The sequence below is a fragment of the Sapajus apella genome, unplaced genomic scaffold (genome assembly GCF_009761245.1).
Source record: "Sapajus apella isolate SASKATOON/1434 unplaced genomic scaffold, GSC_monkey_1.0 scaffold1, whole genome shotgun sequence".
Taxonomy (NCBI): Eukaryota; Metazoa; Chordata; class Mammalia; order Primates; family Cebidae; genus Sapajus; species Sapajus apella.
This window is the reverse complement of record NW_022436941.1, coordinates 88,193,155-88,215,863: the sequence shown is the minus strand read 5'-3', so window position 1 is coordinate 88,215,863 and position 22,709 is coordinate 88,193,155. Positions and strand designations below refer to the sequence as shown.

The 22,709-nt window shown below is 34.1% G+C and overlaps 1 protein-coding gene and 1 pseudogene across 2 annotated transcripts in view; both read right to left on the bottom strand.

Annotated features, from left to right (window-relative positions):
- HCN1 (hyperpolarization activated cyclic nucleotide gated potassium channel 1) overlaps positions 1-22,709 on the bottom strand; it is a 378,126-nt gene that overhangs the window by 217,151 nt on the left and 138,266 nt on the right. The window lies entirely within an intron of this gene.
- LOC116553713 lies at positions 18,842-20,731 on the bottom strand (annotated as a pseudogene). Its single transcript, XR_004269875.1, has one exon. The product of XR_004269875.1 is annotated as an importin subunit alpha-1 pseudogene (transcript).

Below are 22,709 nucleotides of genomic sequence, written 5' to 3'. Positions count from 1 at the left end.
AGATTTCAAAAAATCCATCAAGCTGTAATAGGTTTCTTTTTTTCTTATGGATAACCAATTTACTTGCCCAAAGAAGTTCTGATGATCAGAATATATACTCTAATACATTAACTCCACGGTATCAAATTAGGAAATCTAAAATCTTAGCATTTTAATCCCAAACCATCAATAAAGTCACTGTTGAAATTGCAGAACTCTGTCATTCATTCATTCAATAAATACTTACTGAATATCTGTTGATGTCTTAAAGAAACATGAACAAAATAATGTAGCAATAAGTACCATTCAATTCAATTCAAAATATGTATTATACTTTTATTCTATGTCTGTCTTAACTAAGGAGATACCACATTTATCTTCATAGCTGTTATCACATACCAGGAATGGCCAGTATGTAAGTCAAAACAGGTTGGCTAATGAATAAATAGAGTATTCCTGCAATGATACCATAAGAAAATGAGGCAACTGTTCTACTAATGTCTCACATAGAGAGAATACAGACAAAGAGTTCACCTGTCCATCCAGCTACTTTGTACTCAACCTATAACCACATTATGAAACATATCTTTTCAGATTCTAAGAATGCCTGCTACTGGCTTGGCAACAAATATATAAACTTTGAATTTTAACTTAAAAAATAATGTCAAAATTTTCCCACAGGATAAAACAAAATATAAGCCCATCAAAATGCTTTATTAAATCTACCACCAAAAATGACTCTTATAAAAAAAATACAAAATTATGATTCAGAGACTGACCCTTTCTGATATATACATGCATGTCAACTTTTAATCCATGATTCTAAATTGGGAAACCCCAAACAGCTATTTTTTAATATCCTAGACCTATTCTTATTTTGCATCAATATCCGTCATCTAGTGTTATTGTTTATTGTATCATTGCACAAATACTTAGATCATTCCCACGGCTGCTCTTTTGGAAGGGGTTTCCTCTATGGAGTTAGCTTATAGGAAATTCATTCACAGTAGATAAGTTGACTTATCCTCTAAATTTGACCCATTCTTTTCAGCTCAGTTCACATCTTATCTTGTCCTTTTAGCCCTTACCTTTTTCTTTAAACATTGAGCAATTTTTTCTCCTTGAACTACTAGAGTACTTGTAGCCTGGGTGAAACTTTTGAAATTTGATTAAATACAGCGTACCATCCATATCCCCAGGAGAATGGTTCATAGAAAGTGATACATATTTTTAAAAAACTAACTTTTTAGAGAAAGAAATAAGAAGTGATCTTTTCTTCTTGTTATTCTTTTTCTTCTAGTCCTTTCAGCAGTTCTTTGAATGCAAAGATAAGATAGACAATATTCGTAAATAAATTTCCTCTAATTAAAATGTGCCATAATTTGAATTTGGCAAATTAGTTTGTGGTATTAAACATATTTTTGTAACTCTATTGGAAGTAATTTTCCTGGTTTTATAAATGGCTCTAAACTTTGTTAACTCGAGGATTAACTGCAAATTGATCCATAGAATATTCTACCACAGAGTCGTTTGATTAATAAACCTAAGCTAGTTGTGTCTTGAGGATTACTGAAGTCTCTCTCTGATTTTTCATCTTATACTTCATATTTGATAATACTTGCTATCTTATCAAATATTATTAGTTCATATTCTATCTTATTAGAGGCAGAGTACATTACACATTTAAAATTATGATGTTCTTCATATCATGTCCCATATATTATAGATGTGTTAACTTATTAGTTGTCTCACTGAAGTAAACAAATTTCTTCTGTTAAGTTTCTCAGGATAATATGCAAGATCAGAAGTCCACAGACTCTAGACACAGTTCCTTCTTTATTTATTTATGTTCTAAAGAGAATCATAGGACTTTGTGGAAAACTACATTAGAAAAAGAAGTTGTAAGACCGCTTGGAGCCTTCATTGACATATTCTGAAGGCATTGATTTCATAAATGGGAATAAGCCATAAGTGTAAATTGTGTGACATCAATATAGACTCTTGGATATTGATAGCTATTAAGAACCTACACCATAATTCAACCATGATATTCAGAATGGACAGGAATAAACTCTAATCAGACATAATTTTTTGTAGGGTAAAAATGGAAATTCATTCACACTACTCCCTTATTTTTACTTCATTATTAATACATTGATTCTACTTTTGGATGAGTTTGTTTCATGCTTTCCTTTTGATCCCCACACTATCCCCATTGAACACACAAATATATATGTATGAATATTCATGCATACATGCTGTAGAAAACAGATATTTTCCTGAATACACATTATCACATAGCCTCAAATCTGATCTTCTGTGGCAGAGACTATATTCCCAATTGTCCCTTTTAAAAAAAACAACATGATTTCATTGGGGTCAGAACATTGCCCAGATAAAAAAACTATATTTCCCACCCACTCTTTTAAACAGAAATGCCCATGTGATGTCAGTCAAAATATTAGCTTTGAGATTCCGAGGAGGCTGACTCAAATAGTCTATACCCTATTGCCATTGGTTCTCATTTTTTCTTCTTTTTGAAGAAAACCTGCCTGAATTACAGCAAAGATCTTGTAAACATAAGAATAAGAAGCACAACCTGAAAATTTTGGCAAAGAAAGCTAAAAGGAGATTAAAATGTCTCTGATGAAATGATGTTGTCACCATACCAGCCTCTTATGGCCTCTCTTTGGACTTCCCTTTATTGAAAAAAAAAAAAAAAAACAATTTTTAGCACTGTAATATAAGTTACTTGCTACATGTAGTCCACTGCAATTCCTACTGATCCACCTTCCTAAATTGTGTCAGAAATAAGAATTTCAGATAAATGAATGTTAAAATTAAAGCAATTAATTGTGGTTGATGACATTTAGCATTTAATTGGCTCATAGCTAAAAGGTTCAAAGTGTAAGTTACTTTATTGATTTGTCCAGAGTGATAGATTGAAACAACTTTATCTTAGAGGATTTACCAGAAGGTTACATCACTTCAGATTACTGAAACCACAGTCTATGATGCAGAATATTTGGCACATCTATCATTTATTTGCATCAAAGTAGACCCTAAATTGTTGTAGGCAAAATCTTGACTTTGTTTTTGGGCATTCCATGGTTTCATATCTACCAAGCAGTTTGAGAGGCCTCTCTTTAAACTCATGTCCCTGTCAATCTCCCCACATTGTTCAAGATGTCAGCTGCTGGGCAGAGGCATGGGGTTGTGGCAGCCTGATCATAGGACTGGCAGGATCATGCTAGCTACTAGGAAAAATCTCCTGATGGCATAGTGATGACTGGTGGTCTGAGTAAGATAAGCAGGACTTGGAGTATGATAAGCAGGTTATATTGAGAGTGCAGGAAACCTAAGATATGCACAGCTTGAGGAGAAGGCCCAAGGACGTAAATATTGTGACCCTGCTGGAGGAGACCATTCTATGGACAATTCCTTCCGGAGGTGAGAAAATCAAAATGGCATGTGAAGAAAGATTAGAGCAAATGAAAAATTCATCCTGGGAATCAGAAAACAACAGAAAGGATACACAGTTAGATAATGAAGTACTCTGAGCTAGTAATTTGTTGAAAAAAGGGAAGGGAATCTTAGCATATGGGGAGTAAAAAGTAAACCTGAAGAAATTAGAAACTCTGTATTGCTGTCCTGAAAACAACTGAGCTTCCTATCCTAAGAAAACCTTTAAAAATGCCTTCATAGATCTCAGCAGCCCAAAGGTACTAATGTAAAAGGTATTGATATACATATAAAAACGTAGATATATATACATAAATATATAAAATTAAAAACATATATAACTTTCACAGAAGGCACTAAGACCATCTTGGTAGCTGATTAGCAGAACAAAAGGAGGGCCATCAAAATCAAATTATGCAAGCATAAATTACAGCCATTTAATTATAGGAATCATAACCAATTTTATTAAAAGGAATTTAATGCTTATACTTGAAGAAAAAAATAGTCTGGCTACTGGGAAATGACAATGAATTGTCTCCTCCTAACTCATCAAGATAATGAGAAGTTCCACTACTATGAGAAGTTCAAGAAGATGACCAGGTAAGACCGAGAGAAGCTTGTGGATCCTGAAAACTTTATTTATTGTTCATATTGATAAGTAAAGGATGTACTGTAAATCAAATACACACACACATTACACACACTGTCCTCTCTAGAGGCCTGCTAATTTGTTAATAGGTACATCAAAAAAGTAGGCCATAGTAGTTTTACTTTTTGCATGCTGGGGTCTATGATACTAAATTTGCAATATTTTGAGAAAAAATAATGTGCAGTTTTCTCAAAAGGACAAGCAGTGAGTATTGTCTTTACTTCCCACTGACATGTTTTCCCCCTCAGTCAACAAAAAGAAATATGTGTGGGGTGTGAGATTTTATCACATAAATTTTTAAAAACTATTTATTCAATAATGTCTTTCATTCCAAATAGCTGATATGGGACTCAAAATCTCATTGTTTACTGAAACCTGTCTTGGAAAATCTAGGAGGGACGAAAAGGAAAATTTTATTTTCTGTCTTTTACAAACTTGCTGTATCCATTCATTTTAAAATGTATTTCTCTTTTTACCATTTTAGCTCTTATTTGTTACACATAAAATAAACTTAACCAGGTGGTTAAAAATGTTTGTAGGTGATTTTTACATAATAATTAGGTTGGCTTTCTATAAAAACATGGGTTTACCCATAAGAGTTAATATTGGTTATCTGCATTCTTAGTACTTGTAACACTTGAATTCATTGCCACAAAACACTGATCAAAATCTTAGTGGATAAAAATAATATTTATGTATAACATTTATGACTAAAGATTATGAGCATTAATCACTATATTGTCAAAAGTATAAGCAGTTCATATATGTGTGCTTAGATTAGTCCATTCTGTCACAGCCCCTCATCTATATTGTTTTGCTTAGCCTGCTCCCATTGGAGTAATCTTTACATTACTTGGGCATTACTGCATTGGTCATATGAGAACATGGGAAAAAAACATCTTATGAAACCCTTTTTAATTATCTGTAGGAGCATATTGAAGGCATTGCTCATTGTATGACATGCTTGCCTCTCCATGGGGATTCACTGGAAATTATTTTTATCTGCTCTCGTGCCAGTCTTTGGAATATAGGTATCTCCTAGTAATTAGTTTGTATTTAACTTATGGACACTGATTTAAGAAACTTGTCTTAATTAGCCTTTCCATTTTCTGTTACAAAGCACAGAACTGTATCTGTTTTCCACCTCATGCCAATACATTACAAATTATGATATTTCATGTACTAATCTTATTTTCACATTCACTTTCTTTCCTTGACCCTATTATGTTTTGAATTTCTTCACAGATTAATTTTAATATTATTATATGATGCTTATTTTATTAACTATCCAAAGTTTCTCTTTTGTGGACAAGGCAGTATACAGAAGCATCTTAAAAACAAACATTCATCTATGCATTCATTCAATAAGTATATATTGAGGACTTACATAATGGCAGAACCTGTATAAGGTACAGGTTTACAATGGAGAATAAGCATCTTCAAGCAACTTCCTTTATAGATGAAAAGACATACTACTCAGGCAAGTCATTATAAGTGTTATTATATGTACAATGTCCAGTAGTAGCATAAAGGGTAAAGATAGATACTACATCAGTCATGGACTGCCAAGAAAAACATGTCATATGCAAACCAGATACTTTCGTAAAAGTTTTAAAAAGAAATTATTTTAAAGGGCCTGGGAAAGAGTTAGTAAGGGATGACGACACAGATCCCTGAAACTTGTAGCATCGCAGAGCCCTTGAACACTTGGACCTGAAGAGATGAAAGGAGAGCTTCAGGAATCCAAAGAAAGATAAATATATAGAGAGAGCACCCTAAAGGAGAGTAAAACCAACCCAAGGGTCTTCGCAAAGAGGGAGCCAAGAAAACAAAAGCTGTGAACTCCCTTGCAACCCTCTCTTTTCCTAGCTTCTGGCACCTCCAATTGGCCAAACTTAACAGGAAGCCACAGAGAAAGCGTATTAGTTGCCAAGGGCTATGGCAGTAAGTACCACAAGCTAGATAGATTTGAATAGAAATTTATTGTATCACAGTTCTGGAGGCTAGAAGTCTGAAATCAAGGTGTCAACAAGGTTGGTTTCTTTTGCAGTCTGTGAGGAAGAATCTGTTCCATGCCTCTCTCCTAGGTTCTGGTAGCCTCAGGAATTGCTTGGCTTGTAGATGGCATTATGGCTCTTCACTCTGTGTCTTTCTGTCTAAATCAACCCCTTTTATAAGGATACCAGTCATACTGGATTAGGAACCATGCCAATTACCTCATTTTAACCTGATTACCTCCGTTATGACCCTATTTCCAAATAAGGTCACATTCCAAAGTATTCACCGTATCTTTTGCAGGGAGGGGATAAAATTAACCTATTACAGCAAGGAGTTCCATTACTGTTGTCTAAATATTAAATAACGTTATAATTTTACTCATTATCAGCAAAGATACAGCCTGGCAGTTTTCACTAATCATTAATCAGCTATGTAAGTAATTTTACAGAGCATTAAGGTAGAGACTTTCAATTTTACTAAAACTCAGAAGGTTTTAAGAATATTCTAGAGTCATACTGGTTATGGATGAGATTGATTTATTCAGTTTAAATTGTTCTTAAATTTTAATACTCTATAAACGAAATGACTTTGAAATTTTATTCAACTATATGTTCTTGTTTCTTACCTAATAGTCCTGTATCTAACCTAATAACCAATGCTTAGAAACCTTGATTTTATTCCACTTTTTTAACATATAGAAATTTACTTTCTTAACAGTATGTCTAATTTTATTTCCCTAAGTTGTTAAAAAAAACCATGTATCCAGAATTACTTTTGCTGTTATTACCTTCAGCTTCATTTTAGACTATACACTTAACCTTACTGTGTAAATAATTAAGCTTATGTGATCATTTTCATAGGTTATAGAAATGATCATTAAAACCTTCGTTCAAAATTTTCGTCTGAAACACCAGTGTCAAATTTACTCATTTGAATTAAATTATGCATTCAGTGTCAAACCTGTGCACAATGAAACCACGGTATGGCCCTCAGCATCAATCTCAATATATAAACATTCATCACTACAATATTCCTGCAATAATTGAGAAGGAAATGTAATTTGAAGCAAAAATTAATCTTGCTTAAATTTCCTGCAGTTTTACCCAATAGATATATTGGTTTAGTAGAAATCTTTAAAATGTGAGTCTCTTTTCATTAGCAAATTGAAAAAAATGTTTAAAACAATGAACACTTAATATCCTAATTTTAATCAAGGTAACATTTTTCCTAAATTAAAAAGCAAACATACAAAGTTTGATAGTTTCTTTGCATGAAATTAAACTCTTAAAAGAAAATTATCCTTGTCTGCAATGAATATACAAAGAAAATTTGGGTAACATTTAATTTTGCCTTTAGTTTAGAAATGGTTTAATGTCGACTTCAAGTAAGTATAATGATAAAATGAAGATAAAGAAGAATTATTTTATATACTAGTTAATATATTAAGTCTGTACAAATCCAATTGCTTCTTTAAATCCCATTTTAAATAAGAACAAAGTAAAGAATAATAAATAAATAAAAATTAAGTTAAATGTTAAAAATTATGATTACCCCAAACCAAGTTCAAGTAAACATTATTGCTCCATTCTGCAAATGAGAAATAGGAGGATGAGAGAGAAATTGATTTGCCCCAGCCGACAGAATTGGTCACCTACATATGATAGGGTTTAAGTCCACTGTTACACTGCTCTGCCCCAGTGCTCACTATATTTAGTCTAGGTCATCTCAGGGACTGCATGTTTATGTGCCTGAAATTCATATGTTGGAACCTTAACATCCAATGCAATGGCATTACGTGATGATTGCTGAATGCTTTGAGATGTAATTAGGTCAAGGTGATAGAGCCCTCATAATGGGATTAGTGTCCTTACAAGAAGAGCTAACCTCTTCTCTTTCCACCAGGTGAGAATACAGTGAGTCTCTCTGGGAGACAACAGTGAGTGGCCACTGTTTACTTCACACTGCTTTCAGCTTTAGCCACTGGCTTTGGGCCTGCATCCACTTTTCATCCTGGTAACTTGCCTGGTGCCTTTTAGGTCCTGGACTCTACCTTTCTTTTACCTGTTCCAATCCCACTACTTCCTCTATTCAAAAACTAGTTTCCAGTCCCTTCTGGGCCTATCGACCCAGCCAAAGAGTCTTCTGAGGATAACTACTTATTCTGACTCTTGGATTTGAAGAAATCCTTTTTTCTAGAGCTATCACTTCTTTCCCACCCCCCCCCCCACACACACACACACTGTTTCTATCTTTAAGATACATAGTACAGTTACTAAGCTAGATTTCCTTCTCCTGGGGCCTAAAGCTGGGGATTTCATGTCAACCTCTCCTGTACTGCCAGTCCACTTGAGTTTTTCTTCTCAGATACTTACCCTCACATTGTAATGCTTGCTTTAGGTTCTGTTCTGAGTCAAGCTACCATGCTCAGTCACAGAAGCTTACAGCATGTTAACAGATTAATTACCCCTGCCACCAAGAAGTATGCTCCATCTTATTTCCTCCAATGTTCAAAGAAAGAAAAGAAAGCTAAGTAAAATGTCCATGAACTAACTTGGGTTTCAGTTGTCTTTTAGGAATCTTTCCTTCCCTTCCTTCCTTGCCTATCATAATTTCTCTCTCTCTGACACACACACACACACACACACACACACACACACACACACACTGACATTTACATCTTTTCCCACATAAACTGAGATAGATACTCTTCTTTTGAGGCCAGAAACATACTTCACATTTTAAATGTTTCTTTTCTTGTCCATCCCTCTGAATAGAATGTGAGGGAACTGAAGGCAAGAGAGAACATGTTATGTTAATTTTTTATATTTTCATTTGCATGGCATATAGTACAGAGTCAATAAATGTTTAGTGGTTTAAATTTCTCAAGGTGGCATGGCCAGTAATGGTGGAGATAGGATCTAAACAAGTCTGATTTTAAGGTCAAGAATTTTTTTTTAACCCAAGAATTTTCCATAGTCCTAGGAGAAAAATAAATATTAAATTAAAAATAAAATCAATAAGTTTGTCTTATTTCCATTTATTTCTTTACCAATAGAAGGAGGGTTACTCTGGTGTCTCAATCTTGTAAGTAAATTTAGGGTAAGCAATGAATATCTTTAACTGTTCTCAAAGTATTATCAAACATAGTAGACTAAAAGATAAACTATTTAAGAAATCTGATTTAATAATATATTCTGTAAGAATACTCTTTCTTCAAATATCTATCTGACATAACTTCCCCAAATCCCACAATTACTGATGTATACTTATAAACTAAGGTTTCCTGTTCTGAGTCTCATCTATTAATATTTTTGTGAACAATATCACTAATAGTTTATATTTTGTATGTTTAGTGTTTTAGAGTTATATAGTAAGTATTTTATGCTAGGGCTGACTAGTAGCCTGTATACACCATGATTGTTGCATCTTCCTGATTGATACATATTTTGATTAATATCACTTCTAACAAAGAATTTTTCATTTTGATTTTTGGTTCTTTGAACAACCTTAAGAGGAGGGAAAAGTAGACATCCTTATATCAGTTTTATCAATATGGAATTCAGATTTCAAGGTGACGAAGTAATCTTCCAAAAGCTCATGCTGCTTAATAAACTTAAAAATACATAAAAATAGGCCAAAATCTCCAAAAGGAGAAAACAGACACCAAAAAATTGTTTTTTTCCAAATTTTGCCTTAAGCCCACACTATCTTCAAAATCTATGAACTCTGACAAGATAATTCTTCTAAAATGTCTTTGCTTGTGATTTTGAGTCTCAATGATTAAAAAAGTATAGACCATGTCATTAAAATTAAAAGCATAGATTATGAAGGCAAATGTAATTGGCATAATAATTAAAGATCACAGGCATGATTAGGAAAGTAAAGACAGGTAGAATTTAGTGAAGTTGCCATTAGCTTTATGGAATTCAAAAGTTTAATAGGGACAAATGTGGCAAGAAATAGCCTACTCTTATAATGAATTCAAACACAGTAAAGACTGGCATCTACTTTTGAGCTTTAAAATAAAAAGCAGATAATTCCCTCCTTCATTCCAGCGACATTAATGCTTTTTAAAGTTCTCAAGATCCCTTTTCACTCAGCATAAAGAAAAAAAAAAAAAAACAAGTTCACTGATGTATTAACATATTATATTTATCTGGTTCAATGTATTCAAGAACCCCTTTCCTAAACACATCTTTATTTTACTACTCACTAACTAAAAAGAAAGCTGAATCCACTCTATCTCCCTACTACTTTATTCTTTCAATATTTATGAGCTAATTAGTCCCTAATGAGGTAAGTAATAAATAATGAAGGCAAATCAGAGCCCAGGTAAAGCCCAATTTTCATGATTTTATTAAATAAGAATTAGAAACTGGCATAAGTTCTCGGTGGAGGTTTATTCTAGTAATGAGTCTGTCTGCTCCTGCTCACCTAAAATATGTCAACATAATAAAGGAAATAACGTGTAAATTGCAGGGAAGGCGTTGGCAATTAATGACAACTCTGGAAATATCTAGAAATGAGGAGTGTGTAGAAACCAAGTCATTTTGATCAACTCCAAATGGTATCTTGGGAAGAATACCAAATTAAAATAGACAAAATGAAAAGTGCCCACTTGAATTTAAAAACAGAGAAACATAAATATGTTCTCATCAGTTAAGGTCTTAAAGAAATCTAGCATTACCTACAGCTGTCAATCACTTTTGGTGTTTCATTATGAAGTTTTACTTTGCAATTTTACAGCACCATCAATTGCAAATAATCAATTATAAAACTTTTTGTTTTCAAAACTGGGTTTATCTTTAATATTTTCTACAAATTTACTATTTTTTCCCAACCCAAAGGTGATAAATTATAGATGTGACTGTTTTACAGTATTTTGTGGTTATTTTAGATTCTTCATAATAAAAATATATAAAGTGCTTCTAGATTTTCCTGTTTCTTCGAATATTTAATTTTTATCTATATTACTACATCTATTCTATAAACAAACATAATAATAGAGATGGATTAGGACAAAATGCTGCAAGCAAAGCAAGACAGACCTAGAAGTCAGAGTATTTGGGTTGAGTTTTGACTCCAGTGATCACTGAATGTGTAACCTCAGGTGAGGCTTTTGCTTCTGAGCTCTTTTTTTTCAGAGCAGTGAGGCAAATCAGGAGCCATTCCTAAATCATGGTTTTAACTCATGTTTAAAAACACTTTGTAAATCATACAGCCCTGAACACACTGAAACAAAAACAAACAGAAACCTGCTTTAAGTCACATATACAACAGCAATATCACATTAGCTTTCAGTAAACCTGAGCAAATTTAAATTTTTACATATGTCACTTTGTGGCTTTGGGGAAATAATTGTGTTATATACATTTCACATACTAAGTGCTTTGGAGTGTTTTAAGATGGTGAGTGAAAAAAATGTCTATTTGATAAAACAAGTATATATTTCTGTATAGAGAAGAGATTATTCTCTAAAAAAAACTAGCATCTCTAATTTTATCCAATTATTTCTGTTTGTAACAAGCTAGCTTTTTAAAATAAATGGCATTTTTTTGAGTGGCAAAAACTGTTGGCTGTTATACAATTAGTAAGGATTACACATTAGGCATTTCGCAATGTTTCATAGTTACAGAATCTTAATATGGATTCTAAGAACAAGTATTTTGGGGTAAAATTTTCAAGGTAACTATAATCTAAAGGATACTCTTCATGCTCATATTATGGACCTTTCAAAATAACAAAGTTTATCTTTAATTAATTTTCATTTTCCAAAAAGTGTATAAACTAAGCACTTCATGTGTATTAACTAATTTAAAATTTGCACTGACTCTATGTGGTAGGTTCCATTATTAACATAACCATTTGACAGGTAACATAAATGACAGAATGGAAAAATTTCCCTATCTTTCCTAAGGTCACACAGTTAATAACAAGTCAACAACAGGAGTTACCAGACAGCCTGATGTAGCTGGGAAAAGAAGCAAGGATAAATAGACAAAAAGACTAATGGTGGTGGTGGGAGACAGGCTTTTCTAAAAATGGAATTTTGAATTTAAATGCCAAGAAATATGGGGTGTAGTATCTGGATGTAAAATTAAAGAAATGCTAACACACACACACACACACACACAAAATCATCACATGAAAAAAATAGGAATAATGGTCATGCTTAAAATTGAATCATTTACTTCTACTCCAAATTCAGTTGTTTCACATCAATGATCTATGGCAACAGTAAAACTGAATAATCCCTGATAAATTTTTCTTCTTGTTGACTCTTCCCTTTCAACTGGCACTGTTATTCCTACTTCTTCAATGTTTCTCTAACTGGTTCAGTTCTTTTCTCAGACCTCCTCCTTCTACCACTCCTACTCTAATTGCTCTTGTTTGGGGCTTTGAAATAGTCGCCCCACTGAAATAGGGGACTCTGGTCACTTCAGACTCCTCTGTTACTATAACAAGTCAACAACAGGAGTTACCCAGACTATTGCCACTAGTCGCTATTGCCATCAATGACTCTCTGTAATGCCTTGCAGGTTATCTTTGTCCATAAATCTGATCCTGGTACTCTACTAGTCTCTTGCCTTTAAAGAACATCCTCTGTTGTTCTCAGAATACAATTCAATAGCCGTTGTGCAGTGTGCATGGCCCCTACTTGCCTTTCCTTTTATCTCACCCCTTCTTCATCATATGGACCCTCTGTCAGCCACACTTGCCAGTACCTCAAGCATGTAATTGTCTGTCGTTTCTTTGTGATTTTTTTTATGTGTTGGAATAGCTTTCATCTTGTAGTTTACTTTGTAGGCTCTGGTACTTTTTTTCAAATATGTTCCAACATGACATCTCTGAAATGCTTTTCCTCGTCATAATCTTTCTCTCCTCCATTTCCATAACACTTTGTTCATATGATTTTTAGCACCTGTTTCATATTAATTATTTGATAAATACAATTTACTACACTAGACTATATACGCTCTTCAAAGGCAAGGACCACACATCTTATTATTCTTAACAAAACAGAGGCTGAAACAATTGTAGTTCTGCTATATAGTATAGAAATGTGAAGCTTCAGTACTTTATTTGCTTTTATGTTTGAGCAGACAAAAGTGTTTTAAGATAATATTGATCATTCTAGCAGCCTTCTATGTGAACATTTTGTTAGTTTACTATAATTTTAAAAAAGAATGTGATTTCCAAACTTTAATGTTAAGCTATTAAAATTTGTTATTGTAAAATATAGCTAATTATAACATAGAAATCATTTACAGTCCATTTTTTAACTAAATTGAGAGAGATTATAATTATGGAGCATGGCTTTAAGTATGTTCATTCTATGTATCATCTATTCTTGGAATGAGGAAAAATCTATCCTTAAATTAAAACAAATAATCAGAGTGTTATATATGTTTATTTATATCACAACATATGGTACTAAGGCACTTCTAAACTGAGTATTAAGAGATTATCCTACAGTACTTGTTGTCCTTCAGCGAAGGACGGTGGTCAGAATCTCTCTACTATGTTCATTTGAACCAGTGTACAGTATTCTGAGTTGAGTTTTTTATAGAATGGATATTTTTATTATGCACCATTTAATTTATTTAGGCAGTGTTTAACTCGCACTTTTCCTTGCAAATGAAGCTTTGTGAAGAAAAAATTATATCATTCCTTGAGATATAATACATTCTAAGGCATAGGTTCTCTCTTCTCTTGTAAACTGGCCTTATTCAAAGTGGCTGTGAGACAAAGCAGGCAGCATGAACTGGCTCTAGAGAACATGTCACTGACAGAGACAAATGAGTCTTAATGAGTTCACGGAAATTCTGACAGCTAAGATTTTGAGCTCTAAGGAAAGAACTACTGCATCGAGGATACAATTCTGAATTGTGCCAGTTCAGATTGATTATGTATGTGTATTACTTGTAATATGTAATTGCTGTGTATGGTGTTTGATTTTCTGGAAAGCATTTTACTTTTTAGCAAACATTGCACATTTGTAAAATGAGGACTAATTAGAAAAGTGAAAATTCTTATTTCTTCACTATAACTCAAAAATATAATGAATCTATAAAAAAATTGAACTTATAAAAGCAAAATCATCTCACTAAATTCTTAGACTCCAAGGCAGTTCCTTTCTATCTTCTCAGAATTTAGGCTTATTTCAGGGAGCTGCCTAATAAGGCCGGTTCATGCCACTTGCTTTGTCTCACAGCCACTTTGAGTAAATGTCATTTTGAGTTTCTGTAAGTATTGTGGTATGATGATGCCTAGCTCTTCCTTTGTCAAGGATTCTAATGACGGTCTCATATGTACTGATTTGCCTTTCCAAGGTAGATGATACCCCTTTAGTTAATATACTCATTAATATACTCCAATATTCTGTAAGAAATAGAAAGTGTTTTTATTATACCAAAATCCCATGTGCCCTCTGATGGCCCATAGCTAAACCATATGGAAGGATCAGCAAGAATTGAAGACAGGCTCTCCATTCAGGCTAAGAAATATAGCAAAAACTGTTCCCTTGGAGAGCAGAGCCTGAGCTAGAGTTCAATCTTTTCTCACCTCTCAGGAAAGGGCTTTTTATGTGTTTTGTAAACTGTAAAAATCCTACTGGTGACATTGTCCCCAGAAGATAAAGAGAGCTGACAATAGGGTCATTAGTGGAGTGAAGCAGGGCACAGTTCTGTGGGCTCAAAGCCATCTGCTAAATGGGCAGTGGAGGGGAGAAGAGAGAACAAGGATTGGCATAATATTAGCACCCAGCTTTAAGATGTATTATCTAAAAGTTTTTGAGATCTATAAGAAAATCCTGTTCTACTGAGCATAGATTTCTCATCTCAGTCACCTATGGATCACTACCTAATATCCATATTGTATACTACAAGATGTTGAAGTCTATAAGGAAATTAATAGACCATGGACTGGGTATGGTGGCTTATGCCTATAATACCAGAACTTTGGGAGGCCAAGGTTGGTGGATCACCAAAGGTCAGAAGTTCAAGACCAGACTGGGCAACACTCTGAAACCCCATCTTTACAAAATATACAAAATTTATCAGGGAATGGTGGCAGGTACCTGTAGTCTCAGCTACTCAGAGGCTGAGGCACAAGAATCACTTAAACTTGGAAGGTAGAGGTTGTAGTGAGCCAAGATTGTGCCATTGCATTCCAGCCTGGACAACAGAGCGAGATTCCATCTCAAAAAAAAAAAATTAATAGACCATAAAAATTAATGTGTTATACAGGGGTTTGCTGTAAGACTATTTCTGCCTGAAAGTTTAGAGCAATCCTAAAAGGCTCTGGAAGTGGGGAGTGTCATAACTATTAATAACATACACAATATGTCAATGACCAATTTTTAAGCAATGGCCTAATAAAAGTTTATGGAGGAAGATTACAGAGACGGAGTACGAGTGTAGCTTAACAGCCCATATGATGATTCTAAGCCAAAAAAAAAAAAAAAAAAAAAAACACCAAACTAGGCTCATCTTATATCAGTTTGTAAACAAAATTGGCTAGTATAAGTGATTTTGAATACTAAAAGAGCTAACCTGCTAACGTTATATTTTGAATACATTTGCTAAATAGCCAAGATTAATTAATTACAAGCATACAGTTTCTTTTCAGAACAGAGGCAAAAAACGCATTGATCTGAATGAAACATTTCTTCCAAACTATAAAATTTAAAATGTGAAAAACCAATTTAAAAATAACATACTTTAACAGACACATACATTAATTATATGCCTGACTTGAAAGTTATTGAAACAATAAGACCTAGCAATTCTATCCACCCAAAATAAAATATCAGCATTCTCCTCAGTGCTACAATTTATATGCTGTGAAATTAAATCATGTACTATAAAACCAAAAACAATAGCAATATGCCTTTATTTAAGAAAATGCAAGTCATACAATACTCTGAATAAGGGAAAGGATCTTAAAGTAAAAAATCAGTGCTATTTAGACTCTCTTACATTGAAATATAAAACTAGGGACTATCTTATAACACAAATATAAGAAATATGTTTGGCCCTAATTTATAATGAAAGAGAATATCTTAATATATTCTTTGATGATATTTTCTCAAATGAGAATATAACAGAGAAGCAAGTCACACCTGTAATCCCAGCACTTTGGGAGGCTGAGGTGGGTGGATCACTTGAGGTCAGGAGTTTGAGACCAGCCTGGCCAACCTGCTGAAGCCCCATCTCTACAAAAAATACAAAACTTAGCTGTGTATGGTGGCAGGTACCAGTAATCCCAGCTACTTGGGAGGCTGAGGCAGGAGAATCACTTGAACCCAGGAGGTGGACGTTGCAGTGAGTTGAGATTATGCCACTGCACTCCAGCGTGGGGAACAGAATGAGACACCGTTTCAAAAAAGAAAAGAAAAAAACAGAAGGAAAGCCAAAAAAAAGAAAGAAATATAATAAATATAACAGAGACACAAATACAATTCAATAATGCTCGTTCATTATTCTGCATCAAATAATTATTTTTAATATCAAGGAAATTTCTATCATCTTTTCAGTGATAAAGTTAAAAAATGCAGCCTGCAATATGAAAATATACATAATGATTATATGTATTATTTTTAAGCTTTTCTGGTAATCTTATTCCTTCAGACTCTTAAGTCTTCAATGTCTTGTAATAAGGGTCTCGTAATGATAAAATCTCCCAGTTTTTGTCTAACCATAAATTTCTTGCTTTTATCTGTTAAGGATAATTACTATGGATACAAAATTGTGGTTGACCATTTTGTTGTTGTTTTTTAGTTTTGCTCTTCATCCCTTTAATATTAAAGATATTATTAGTTTCTTGTGAAAACTCCACTTTCATTTGTATTATCCTCTCACTCTATGTAATTTCATCATTTTCTGCTTAAGTTTAGATTTCAGCAACTTGACTATGATGTGTTTATATACGGTTTGGTTTTCTTTCTTTGCATATATCACTTTTGGTGTTTACTGTACTTTTTGGATCTGTAAATTGATATCTTCTGGGAAGTTTTCACCTATTTTTTCTTTAAAACATTTTTTTCTGACCCAATTCTAGTCTCCTCTTATACTAGAATTCCAGTTACACTATGTTAGACCACTTGCATTGCTTGTAAGTCCATGCTCACTATTCTTCAATTTTTTCTATTTTTTGTCTTTCACTTAGATAAGTTCAATCTTCAACTCAACTGACTTTATTCCTTGTCATCACCAATCTTCTTTTAAACCTACACAGTGATTTCCTGTTTTCATTTCAGTTACTGCATTTTTAAGCATTAGAATTTTCATTTCATTCTTTTTATGGCTTATATTTCTTTGTTGAGATTCCATTCTGAGTGTATTCATTATATTCCTGTTTCCCATTAAGTCCTGGAAAATGTCACTGCTCTAACATTCTTGTGTGCTAATATAAATGTTTAATTATGTCATTGTCACATTCTATCAACTGCTTGTTTTCCTGAGTACAGACCAATTTTCCTGTGTCTTCATGTAGCTACTAATTTTTAATTGAATAATGACTACTAGTGATAAATTGAAAGAAAATCTAGATTTTGTTGTATTTCTCTGAAAATACATTTTATTTCTCTTGGTGGTCAATTTAGCAAAACTAGGACTCCAAGTTCAGCATCCCATAAGGTTGGCAGCAGGTAAAATCACCAATCAGTTATTACAGTTGCTAACAGTTGCTTTCCCCCGTTTCCCTGCAATTGCATGCACAGTTTCTCAACGAGCATGCACAATGTTTAGGTCAGACTAAGTTTTAGGCAGCTTTTACACTAAGATTTGGGTGTTCATCCCTTCAGAGGATCCCTCCTTCTCAAAGGATTTGCCTTTTAATTTATGGCTGCTTTTTCAGTTCTAAACTGTGTTCTCTGACAGCCCAGGCTGGTAATGCTGCAGCTTTCTGTTCTCAAGATTGTAATTGGGTACAGCCTTAGGCATAAATAACAACATCACAAGGTACAGTTTCTATGTTTTCCAGTAAATCTTATCTCTGACTAACCTCTACTGCGCTAAATTAAAAAAAAAAAATTTCAGTGTATTTGCTAGTTAGCTGCTTAAGTTTTACCAAGTGAAAGCTTCATTATTGAATACTTTAAGCTGCTATTTAAGCCATTTTGTAGAAAATCCTGATACACGGTTGATTATGAGTTATTTTTAATAATATCCTGTTTGAAAACATTTGCCAAACATGTTATATATTGATTCTCCTGCAAAAAGGTGTTTTACTGTTGTTTATTTCACTGAATTAAAGCACCTCTAAGTTGTTTTTGTTTTTTTGTTTGTTTGTTTTTTGAGACAGAATTTCGCTCTTTCGCAGGTTGGAGTGAAGTGACAAGATCTCAGCTCACTACAACTTCCATCCTCTGGGTTCAAACAATTGTCCTGTCTCAGCCTCCCAAGCAGCTGGGATTACAGGCACTTGTCACCATGCCTGGCTAATTTTTGTATCTAGGACTTTTAGTCACTCTGTTACCTTCCCATCTTCTCTTGTTACTTGAGTATTTGATCTGGTCCTTCTGGTTTTTTTTTGCCTTTTTCCCAATCCCATTTTGTGATATTGGCTATTTTACAACAGCTACTTAAAGAATATACCTAGAATCACCTAGGAAATTGAGAACGTCAATTTTATTTTATTTTATTTTATTTATTTATTTTTTTTGAAGTAAAGGGTGGGTTTTAATGTTTATTTACAGGAGGCTGCAAGATATGAAATTCCACATAGAAATAAGAAACGTAGCCAGAGGACAGGCTTCATACAGTATGTACAGTTGGAACTGTTCAAGTATAGTTTCAGTGTAAAAAGTGCTACAATAACAAACCACATTTAGAAAGAGTTCTTCGTAGAGAAACAGGAAGACAAAATATCAAACACAGTACACAACAGATTTATACCTCAGCTACATGATCTAAAAGTTAAAGGTCCCAGGAGTCCCATCCTGAACTTGGAAGGTATAGCCTTCAGAGGTAGTTTCTGGCACAACACTTTGATCTTCCTCTTCCTCTACAGAGAAATACTTCTCAATTAAGTTTAATGAAGCTTTATACACAGACTCATTTTCATGGTTTTGCAGAGCTTCAATTTTGTCTAAGCCTCCACATTCTTCAATAATTATACTAAGTTTCTCAGTTTCACCTAGTTTCTCAGCAGCCTGAAAGATATTTGAAATGACATCCAGGATAACTAGAATAATCTTGGTATCTTTTGCAGTTAAGAGGTTCATCAATGGTTCTATTACGCCACAATGAACAAGGTACACAATCTGTTCAACTGTTCCACCACTGGTATAGTTGGTCACAGCCCATACAGCTTCCTTTTGTGTCTTAAAATCTGCCTTAGAAAGAACACTGACAAAGAATGGGACTAATCCATGATTCACAACTTGCTGTATCTGGTCCTGACGGCCAGCTGTGATGTTTGACATTGTCCATGTAGCTTCCTTCTGAATGTTAGTTTTGGGGTTGGTGAGCAGGCTGGGAAAGACGGCAAGCGCTCCTGCATCGATCACAACTTGAGTCTGTTCATCTGTACCAGTGACAATATTCCCTATGGCTCGTAGTGCAGGAGTCACAATTGGCAATTCAGAAGCTCCTAGAAGCTTCACAAGTTGGGGAACAAGTCCTGTTTTCACGACCATGTCAATTCGTTCATTTGGACCATCAGTAAGGTAGGAAATAGCCCAGCAGGTATCTGCTAATACTTATGGATCATCATGATGCAGGAGCCTAACTAAGGTAGGAAGAATCTGCTCAACAGCATCTAACGGAGGTGCAGGATTCTTGTTGCGGCAAAGATTTGAAAGCGTCCAGGTAAGATTACGTAAGTAACCACATGCCAAAGATGACATATCGGGAACTGCAAGAAGAACCAAGAGTGGGTCAACTGCACCGTACTTAATAACCAAATCTCGGAACACTGAGCCATCACCTGCAATGTTTCCTAGAGCCCATACAGCTTGTTCACTGATGTGAGCATGGGGAGATGCCAACAGAGAAATGAATGCTGGGATGGCACCTCCATCTACCACAGCCTTGGTTTGTTCTGATGTCCCAGAAGCAATGTTAGTGAGTGCCCAAGCAGATTCAAACTGAATGGGACTACAATCAGTTCTGCCCAAGAAGGACACAAATTTTGGAATCAAACCAGCCTGGATTATGTTGTCTATGGGGGGCTGTTTTTCTCTAGAAAGTAGTTTCCTGGCAGCTTGGGTAGCTTGGAGCTGATTTTCCACGTTGTTGCTATTTATGCCTTTGACAATGTCATCAACAGACCAATTTACAGTGCCCTGGTTGTTGCGGTTTTCCTGCAGTGGAGAAGTAGCATCATCAGGAAATGAGCTTACATTTCTCCTCTTCAGCATCTGATCATCCTTCTTAGCTTTCCTCAGCTCCACATTGACTTCTATTCTGCGACACCTCATTTCTGTACTGTCTTCTCCCTTGTTCTTGAATCTGTTAAGACGGGCAGCTGGTGTATGTGCATTCTCATTGGTGGACATGGTTATGAGACAAAGGGAGAAAGCTGCGAAGCGGGCCCGGGCTTCCACAGGAGGCTTAAGCGGGGATCCGCGGCTGTGGGAAGGCTGCGCTAAAAGCGACCACCTCGGCTCAGCTCAAAGACCGTGTGGGGAACGTCAATTTTAAAGGATAGTACAGACTTTGTAATAGGCTCCAAAACTAATGGACCTTTGACTGAAAGTACCTTTCTTTAGCTGTGATATGAAAGGAGAATTACTACTATTGTATTTAACTTTCCTACTAGAGATTATACTCTTCTTCAATGCAATAATAGTTAAAAACAAATCTGCATAGTTAATCTGTGTTAGGAAAGGGGTACAAAATCACTGTTAATGCCACTGACTGATTTCTAGTTAGAAGTATTGCTAATTGTAGGTGAGTTTTAAAAATTTATATGAAACTAAGAAGGAGGGATCTTGCAATTCCAATTCCTATCATATAAACATTTAGAAATATTAGATTTATACTTTCAGTAGTAAATTAGGCAATGAGTTTGTTAAGCTTGGAAATAGGGATCCATTAATTACTATGAGTCAAAGACCTCAACTTTTAAGTATTACATTTATAATAAAATTAAAATATCTACTCTTTATCAAATCATAAGAATAATAAGAAGTATGTATTATATAACACCTAAATAGGAAGTAATATCTAAGATGGTCTATATGTGCATTACTATTCCACAATACTTTGAGATAAATCCTTGTCATAATTTTGCTCATCAGGAAATGCGATTTTGTGAATTTAAATCATTTGCCCAAGGTTACATAGTAAGTAAGTGATGGAACTAGGATATGATATAACTATATATCCCATGCTCTTTCTAAATGCCCGATAAAAAGGCTTGGTCTGAGTTTATCTACTTCATTTGCAATAGTCAATGAATGTTTTTAAAAGAGCTATAAGATTAAAAAGACCCAAATCATACCAAGAAGTCAGATAATACATCAAAATTGAAATCCTTGCCCATTCTATGTTCTGAACGGTATTACCTAGGTTTTCTTCTAATAGAACGCAACTGAAATCCAAAGGTAATATAGTATATTACTGACTTATCCTGATGAAACACACAAAACTTAGTGCTCACCACAAACTTCTCATTCTAAACGTGCAGAAAAAAGGAAAAAAAAATGTTAATCTAAGAGGAGAAGACCTAAAATATTGCCCCATTACAAACTGAAAAAATTTGTGGGCTGTACTCCAAGTACAATGGTACAAAATATTTATAAAAATTAAAGTATAGAAAACAATGATGGCAATGTCACATTGTATTTATAATTTTCCCTTAAGTGCTTTCCTAATTCTGAAAAACTGCAGCAAATTATTGATTATTAAGCCCTACATTATCACCAGATCTCCAGAGCTCTGTTCGCCAATTATTCTGAATATGACTTGCCATGTGCTTCACAGTGTTACCCTGTCGTCTTGCACACCCCTACAACACCTAGCCCCATCCCAGTTTAAACCTTCCTGGCCTCAAATTTGTTTAATTCATGATCCTTTTATACTTGGTTAAGTGACACTGCTATGTTCTTTCATTAAATCTTGAACTTGTAACCATTGCACTTACCACACTTTATTATCATTTATTTTTTGTCTGTCATTCCCAGTAGGAAGAGAGTTCTGCAATGGCTTAACACATGTAAAATACTGAACAGAATTACAAAATTTTAACTGACATAATGTGCATTTAACTTTGAGATCTCTAAACTTTATTTATTTATTTTTTTACAAAACTTATTGAACACTGTGGTTTACTGTTGTATCCTTTCTTCTTCTTTGGGGAGGGGACAAGCAGCAATTAAATTCTATAGATAATAGATAAAAGAAAAAGTATAGAGAATTCATAAAATGTAAATTCAAATACAGAATAAAAACAAATAACCACAAGTTAATTAGCTTAAAATTATTAAATAGCTTTAAATCTTTTCCTTGATCAGCTGTGACTTTGAAACAAGAAATAAGCTACTGAGTTACCACGTTATAACATAAACATATTTGTAGACAGAAAACTATAAAACACTTAGCAATACATGTTTAAACCTAGATTAGCCATAACATAAATTAATATGCCTTTTCTATAATTCCATTCAAGTGAA